Source organism: Berghia stephanieae, chromosome 4 (genome assembly GCF_034508935.2).
Source record: "Berghia stephanieae isolate SIO BIC M18660-M18661 chromosome 4, UCSD_Bste_1.3, whole genome shotgun sequence".
NCBI classification, from domain to species: Eukaryota; Metazoa; Mollusca; class Gastropoda; order Nudibranchia; family Aeolidiidae; genus Berghia; species Berghia stephanieae.
The window spans coordinates 94,778,668-94,787,641 of NC_088363.1; the positions used below are offsets into that span (position 1 = coordinate 94,778,668).

General features: G+C 37.5%; 2 protein-coding genes across 2 annotated transcripts in view; one reads left to right on the forward strand and one right to left on the reverse strand.

Moving 5' to 3' along the window:
- LOC144971611 (cellular tumor antigen p53-like) overlaps window positions 1–455 on the reverse strand; it is a 107,313-nt gene extending 106,858 nt beyond the window's left edge. Inside the window, exon 1 of the mRNA XM_078912683.1 lies at window positions 354–455. The gene's annotated coding sequence lies outside the window, so the exon portion shown is untranslated. The remainder of the gene's footprint in view (window positions 1–353) is intronic.
- The window catches only part of LOC144971613 (WD repeat-containing protein WRAP73-like), a 67,730-nt gene that overhangs the window by 27,687 nt on the left and 31,069 nt on the right, over window positions 1–8,974 (forward strand). The gene's annotated exons all lie outside the window — the stretch shown is intronic.

An 8,974-nucleotide genomic window follows, 5' to 3' on the forward strand; every position in this document is an offset into this window, starting at 1 on the left:
CTACTACTACTACACTACTACTACTACTACTACTACTACTACTACTACTACTAACTACTACTACCACTACTACTACTACTACTACTACTACTACTACTACTACTACTACTACTACTACTACTTGTTGTGGGAAATGGAGAGGAAGGAGGAGGTGGAGAAACAGTAACAGTAATGTTGTGAGAAGCCTAGTTTCTTCCTCGACAACATCGTCAATTGCAGCGGCATCTGTCATACAAGTAATATTTTTTTTTCTTTATGTAGTAATGAAGGATAACATCAAAATCAATACGGCAAAGCTACGAAACGTAAATAAAGTCTAATTCCACATAGATAGTAGTATTACTCCTACTCACCCCGTTGTCGTTGTCGTATTCCACGAAAAGGTGAATACATTCACAAATGCTGAGTAGCAATGTGCAACAAGTAGCCAACTATAATAATAATATTCCCATATCCTGTTCATTCAATTCTTCAGATCCACTCGACTTTGACGAAGCACTCTTGCGTACAAATACACATCACACACCTTCTGACGTACACTAAACAAATGCTTTTTATGTTTTGACATTTCGGCCGAATGTTTAAAAACATCGATGATTTGTCAAAAATTCTCAAATAAGATTTTATAGATGTATAGAATACCACTCGAAAGATTGGGGGGTGGTGGGTGGGTGGGGGGGGGGGGGATTATATTAATTCATCTATATTTGAAGGCGAACATTTCAGGCCTGAATGAAAAATTAAAAGTCGTTTTATCAGTGTACTATGGAAATGTGATAACCACGCTCACTGTACACCTTGTAGGAATTGTCAACTAACATGACCGCTATTCAATTAAATCGTATTTTTTTGCTCCTCTCTTCCTCCTCCTCCTCTACATTATGTGAAATTTGGTTGTCTTTTTATCCATTCGTGTTTACTAATTGACGAATCCAGATAAAGGGATTGCTATGTTGTCCCGATTGACAGAGATTATTGTAAGTGGGGAATCCAGAATTCAACAGTCCCGTCATGGTGACCAATTTAAACGTTAAAAAAAACCCCTTTAAAATTCATATAGCGCAATTTCCACTAAATGCTCCCGCAGTGCTTTACAATGGTACCCAAGTCAACAGCCATATTTAACATGGAGGACGAGACATGACGCCTGCATGCATCACAGGCAACGCTTTTACATATCTGACGGGAATCTGAGAATTTGAGTCAAAAGACTTTTCATAGGGCTCAACTTGTGCCGCCCTGGTCGGGGCTCGGACCGGAGATCTACCGGTTTGAAATGAGTATCCCACCACCTGGCCTCAGAGATTATTATGGGATGTTTCTGTTGAAACTTGCTTGTTGACGTCACGCGACATCGCACCACACAAATACAAGATATAAAACTCCACCAAAAAACGTGAGTTGCTGTATAACGCAATATTCGCTCAATTTGCTTCAAACGCTAGAAAAGAGTACGGCCATTGTTCGAAGAAAAGAAGCTATTAATTACATTGCAAAATTAATGCTATTAGTCTCCCCTTCTTGCTTAGTAACCTTAAATAGACATTTATATTCTTCTCATTGCGCATACAGAAAATCGTTCTTTGATTTAATCTTAAACTTGTTGTGGCACATTGGATAGTAAACCTTACCAGACGGTCGCTACAACGGCAAACATTTTTTTTTCAGGTAGCAGTAAGAAAATATAATCGAGTCACAGTAATTCCATAGCATTTTAAGTGCTTAAAAAAAAGGAGGGGGGGGGGGGAGGGGGGAAAGGGACAACAACAACTAATTATCAAAAATATAAAAGTAAAACAAAATCGAACAAGCACCAAAAAAAAAAAAGAAAAGAGAAAAAAAAAGGAAAAGAAAAACACACAAACAAAAAAGAAATTGAGCAGAAGCAAAACAAAACAACCGGACCGAATGTTGCATATTTACAGTATTCTATTCTAGCATAAATGCAACATTCCCCCCCCCCCCCCCCCCACCCCAAATACTCGAAATTCTTTAAAGTCCAATTATACGGTTTGAGATTTATCCGGGATCTTGATAAGACGATTCGGTTAAGGACTAAGTGAGGTCCTAGATTTTGATAGATGAAGCGGAGATAACGATTTGAATTGAGTCAAGTTGTCTTCAAGAGTTTATTCTAACTGTCATTGTCACTGCAACACATATTTTAGAATAATGATGTCTTATGATTTGTTTGCGTGTGTGTTTGTCTGTCTGTGTGTGCGCGCTCGCTTGTTTGTCGCGGAGATATAGAAGTACAGTCTTCGACTCACAAACGACATGAATAAGGTCTGAGGGTTCGATCCCACGATTTAGTCCAAGATTTCCTCTGTCCACTCATACCTGATTGAGTAGTTGAATTTGGCTCCAAGATTTCCTCTGTCCACTCATACCCGATTGAGTAGTTGAATCTGGCGGAAAGTATTTCGACAAATACAAACAACTATCAATGCCCGATTAACTTTACGGAAAACGGGATTCACGAATTTTCAGGTTTTAGATATTTCGGGATGTGTTTTTTTTTCCGGGGGGGGGGGGGGGGGGGGGGGGGGGGGGGGGGGGGGTATTGTTTAATCAATCGATATTTGAGGGGGGGGGGGTATTGTTTAATCAATCGATATTTGAGGGGGGGGGGGGGCGTAAAGCGTAAAGAAATAAAACTAAATATGTCTGGTCGAAGTACACAAGTAGAGTAGCTATTAACTGATCTGTATGAGGAACTTATTTCACAGTCCCGTGTAGTTATTGTGTAGTTCATGTCCAAAAGGTCATTTCATTTTTATAATGTTAAGTAATTCAAGGATTTATAGAAATGATCATTGTTTTCATTGAATTAAGTTATGACAATTAACAAACATTAAAAAAAAAAGAATAAAAAAACGACAACAAAAACCCAGACCAAAACAAACAAATACAAAACAAAATACTAAAAATGAGAGGTTGTTATTAAAAGAATGTCAAGGATGTTTCCCCCAAAGATGTTTGGTCGTAGTTGGTTCTTTGTCCACAGTTTTTCGACACTTTAAGAAGCTGCTGTAAGTGTGACTCACTCCATCAAGGCTAATAAAAAGAAAAAGTTTAAAAATCTACTACAAAAATGCTTCCCTCCAGGTCACGTCCTCCACCCCATCGTGAACAAAATCACCATCAAAATAGGATATGCACCTGCATGGCAAACATGCAAAACATTATTTCCTCCTGTGAAAACTATCACAGTCAGCTCAGCCCAAACACCTAGAAAAAAAAATGCAACTGCAGGACTGAGTGTTCATTCAAAACCAGATACAACATACATAAATCTTCCTTCAAAAACATACATAAACGACATTCTACTACTCTTAAGCGAACACATTTGGAACCTCAAAGAAAAAAATACAACACTGCATTACATGGAAAATCATCTCCAGAGCACAGTCGTACTCCCCTTCTTGTAAGATTTGCAACCTGTGCTTGGAAGAAAAATAGAAGCAAACACCTTTTATGTAATTACGAACCACCATAACCGCGAAACCGAAAAGTACGATAAACACAACAATCTACTTTCACTTTCACTTTCACTTCCTGATAATAAGAGCGAATGCCCGAGACAATATTGCAGAAGTTGATCATAATTATACTTGAAAATGTTTTTACACACACACACACACACACACACACACACACACACACACACACACACACACACACACACATATATATATATATAGTCATTTAGAAAAGAAACTAGACAGTTTGTTTCCGATGATAGCAGGGTACTGATTGGTGGGACAAATATAATGCCATACATATATTTAGAAACTAGATAGACAAAGCTAGCTTTCTAATCGTGTAAAATGTATTAAATTCATGATCGAGCACTAAATTGAGATCAACACCAATGACGGACTTCAATATTTTGTATGTCCACCGTTAGAAATAATGAATGGCCACAACTCTTCGTCTCATTCATGATGTCACCTGATGGATTGATTCTGCTGGTATATCAATCCAAATCTTATTTATTGAGAGAGTCTTTCGAACAGTTTATCAGAATTTTGTCAGTGTTCTTGTTTTGTATTTTTTAAAGCTTTCTTTTCATAACCCCACATAATGTGTACAATGGGATTCATGTCACTTGACACAGCTGGCCACGGATTCCCCACCCGTACATTTGAATATTTCAGCAGATGTTTGTCGTTCACGTGCTGGTGTAGTATCATGCTGGAATATTACCACTATATTATTCTGATTCCGAACAAATGCGAAGACGGTTGGTTCAAGAAAATAGCTGATGTATAGGTCTGAGTTGCGTTATGGTTGATAAGTATTAGCTCAGTTTTTCTGTCACCAATTACCCCCCCCCCCCCCCCCCTCCCCACGCGAATCGGTTTGTTGCTTCCAAAATGGTTTCGTCAACAAAACGTTCACCTTGACGTCGATAGCACGAAATTTTGTTTGTCCCTGGAATCAACTTCAAAAGGCGATTTGTTTGTCAACAAAATGCCGTCCCAAATATTCTGATCTCCGTCCTGGTGTTCACACGCGCATATCAGTCGAGCAACTTTGTGCAAAGTGCTCAGCGTTTGTCGAATTATAGATTTGTAACATTTTATTCCACGTTCATTAATTGAACCGTCAACGAATCGTTTGTCCAGAGACGTTCAATCCCAACCCGTGTGTTGATTTCAATTTTTTGCTCATTTTGCAAAATCGATATTTTGAATGGTTGGTTTTAGATACCTGCGACTTTTTAACATTTATCACAACACAAATTCAATATATTATACACCAAAAGAAAGCTAGTTTTGTCTAGTTTCCGAATATGTCATATGTCATCGCATTTATACACACACACACACACACACACACACACACACACACACAAATTCATAGTGCTCCTAATTTATAAACTATGAGGTAAATTATTTTAGGCGTGCTTTAAAAAAATTATAGCACTGATTGTCAATGTCCATTTCCGACGATTTTAATGTGGGACGGAGTAAACTTTTGAAAGGTCAAAATAATGGTCTTCATTGCTTTGGATTATCAAATGTCATCTTCTTATGGATTAGTCAATTATTAAAACTGTATGGTACACATACATACATGTACCTTTAATTGTAAGAGAAGTGATCTCTTGATATCTGTTTCGGATTGGTATGGCATCTACCTGTACTTGTCACAGAGCAATTTTGTCAAGGGCACTCGGTATTCTGGACCAAGGGAGATAAACCCGGACCAACGGATTCAAGAGGTTTGGGTGGTTTGAATATCGATAAGCCAATTACACTTGACTGCAATCGATCATGGAACGTCTCATCATGAGATTGGGTAATATTTATTCACTTATTATCTTTAAATGATCCCATAATATCCATAATATGGCACGGTTTGCTTTGATTCATTAACATTATCAGGAGTGAGCCCTATTCAAATAGTGTTTATTTTAAAGGGGTTGGAGGTCAAATTTGGTTCGTTCAGCCCATGTTAAATGTTTGCCAAGGACCACAGAATTACTGTAAAACCCAAAAATTATAAAACTTGCCATACTTTTCTGAATTAAGGGTAATTTTACCACCCGTTGACTCAAATAATGGTGTTTCTTTATGAATTATGAATTCTACCGAAACCTAAAGAAATGACCAAAAGCGTCTGACGCTATGGGAGGTGGGCAGCAGTGGGGAGTGAACCTGGGACTCCGGGAAATGCGAGGTGTGTTTCAGAATTAAAAATCTTTACTGATAATCCATGTATTTTTAGAAAGTGGTTAAACACTGAATGAACTTTTCTGAAGGGCATATAATTTAGACTCTCAGTATGTATTTTCTTATAATATATTTGATCATCATATCAATGTGGTTTTTAACTTGTCAGTTTTATATGATATATGATGTGTTGATATAAAGTGTCAGTGAGCAATTATGATTGGAACTAGCCGCTAAATAAATTCATTATAAGTATATTTAACAAATTAAACATTTGAAATTTTTTGCCTATTTAAAAAATAGAAAGCTTTATCTAAATCGGTCTTATTAAAATTTATAAATTTAAGTAGCATTCTTTAAATTTCTTACTAATCTAGAATATTTTCTGACATTGTCTTCATACATTAAAATATTTATATTTATATTTATATTAATATACTAGCAAACCCCGCTACATTTTTGATGTCAAACTTATCACTGATATGTAAGTTATCTATGCATACACCCAATGAATCTGCATAAACCCCTTAGAGAAACATGTGTAAATAAATATATAAATATCCCAAATAAATCAGCAAGTCACGGAACACAAAATAAACAGAAGTATTTGTACAGGTGAAAAGTAAAACAAATACAGGAATCGAAAAAAACCGTCTTTGTATAAAATCAAGATTCGGTGTTTTTTCGGTTTGTCCGAACGAACTTCTGGGAAGTGTCACTAATTCCGTATTTTGATTTGTCAAACATCTACTACTGTAAGCATTCTATAGTTACCCCTCCCCTCTCTCCTCTCTCTCTCCTCTCTTCTCTCTCTCTCTCTCCTCTCTCTCTCTCTCTCTCTCCTCTTCCTCCCTCCCTCCTCCCTCCTCTCTCCTCCTCTCTCTCTCTCTTTCCTCTCACCCTCCCTCTCCCTCTCTCTCTCTTTCTCTCTCCTTCTCCCTCCCCCTCTCTCTGTGTTTTACGTGTGTGTGTATGTGTGTGTGTGTTTGAGAGAGAGAGAGAGAGAGAGAGAGAGAGAGAGAGAGAGAGAGAGAGAGAGAGAGAGAGATGCTAGTTTTCATTAATGCAATGAAAGAGAATAGGTCCTTATTGATGTTATGCGTTTTAGGTAAAATACAACATCTGACCGCCAGAAAAAATCTATCAACACACAAAACTATTTGTGACCTTAAACGTTTATACAGAACAGCTGTCGTCTGATTTATATAGATAGTATGCGCTTGGCTAAGAAGCTCATAACATTGCCATCCGGAAGTATAACGGACCAACACACAAAACTGTGTGTATCCATGAACTTTCATAGTCTGGTTAATACAGTTTAGTGAGTATTACTCATAAACGCGGATGGCAAAAACAATAACAAAGGCCTGAGTGACGTCATCTGCATACTATCTATAGATAGTATGCGCTTGGCCAAGGAGTTCACAACATTGCCATCCGGAAGTATAACGGGCCAACACACAAACTCTGTGTAACCATGAACTTTCATAGTCTGGTTAATACAGTTTAGTGAGAACAACTCACAACGCGGATGGCAAAAACAATAACAAAGGCCTGAGTGACGTCATCTGCATACTATCTATATAATATTTTAGTGAGATCTAATCACTCATCCCGAGTAAGTCAATATCAAACAGATGAGTGAAGTCGTGTATTTTTGACAGGGAGTGGACAGAGTTCTTTATTGATGCTATGCGTTTAGGTAAATTATTCACAACATCCGCCCGCTTAGTTAAACATATCGACACACAAAAATGCATGTAAGATATAATGAGAATGAGAACGTATTGCACTAACAGACTGTCTAAAGATAATTACAATGAGTTGAGGGACGTCAACTTCGTCCCTTCTATATATTTAAATCAGTGTTAAATTTCAAGGCATCAAAACATGTTGTGCTCTACTCTAAACTTTGACGGGTGTATGTGTGTATTGTGAAGTTTGTTCAAAATATGCGTATTGTACACGCTTCCTGTTTCAAATGATGTTGTAAATATTAGGGATCGAAAAAAGACTGGGTTAAAAGCAAGAAGCTTCTTGGTTAAAAGTTAAAATTGTATATGGCCATTGTCAAATCGAACTCAATCCCAAAATTCTCGTATTTCCAGGACGAGAAGATAAAAATGTTAACGGGCTGGCTAATGGTTTTTCCTGTCGTCGACACACACATACATACACACACACACACACACACACACACACACATACACACATCTATTGATATAGATAAATAGTTAAAAGGTACTGAATGCGTGATCTTATGTGAGAGCATATGTGACCCATCGTCTCAAAACGGTATTATGTCGTAACGAACCATATGCTTAAAAGCCGAATTTAATGTTAAACTGGTCAAAAATATAAATTGTTGGCAATTCGCACCCTAAAATATGGTTTCCATTATCCTCAATAAATCGTATAAACTCAACACAAGTCTGAATTTCCGGCTATAAATTCAATTTTCAACATCTTTACCAACCCGACTTAATACCGTTTTGAGGCGAAGGGTCACATATTAGCAGTCTATTTGCGTCTCTCACTCGTGAAAGAACGTAGAAACGGTATCTACTTTCGCTAGGACATTATGTTCGGTCATTTGACGTTGGGAATCGCTATCCAGCGTCCTATACTATTGTGAAATGCATGCGTGCAGAATTTATTACACAATACAGTAATATAATAAGTAAGATGAATGTCTTTTAGTAATGGTCTTTATTTCTCCTCAAATATTCAACAAACGTTCAGCAAACCAACGTGATATTTTGTCGCTCGTAGTCGTCTTTATGATATGACTGTAGACTGTCGATAAACTATCGTCTTTTTTGGTTTGCTGTCAAACATGTGTTTATTATAGGATTCAATAGTCGTACCGTCACTTCCTTCCTAATGACCCTATGGTAACTTAGTAACACTGGCTCTAAACTATTGGAACAATGGCGGACGCCGTATGAAATATTTCTCCGGCGACTTAAAAGCGTATCCAGAGGGAAAAAACCCCCATCAATTTGATCATGTTTTGACTTTTACACATTCTGATCACAAAGGGATATGAAAGGGAATGAAAAGTTCTCGCCAGCATGAAGAATAAAAAGTAAAGATTTTCTTTGGTTAGAACCAAGATGGCCGCCGTTGCCGGGCGCGTGACATCAGACTAACTGAATCCAAGTAAGAATTGACTCCGTAGTAGTGAGTTTAATTCTGCTCTAGGCATGTTGGTAATTTATAAAAGTATCGTTTAGTGGCTTCTTTCTTTGACACATTATCCAGTTTGCTACTACAGATTAATTAGTATGCAA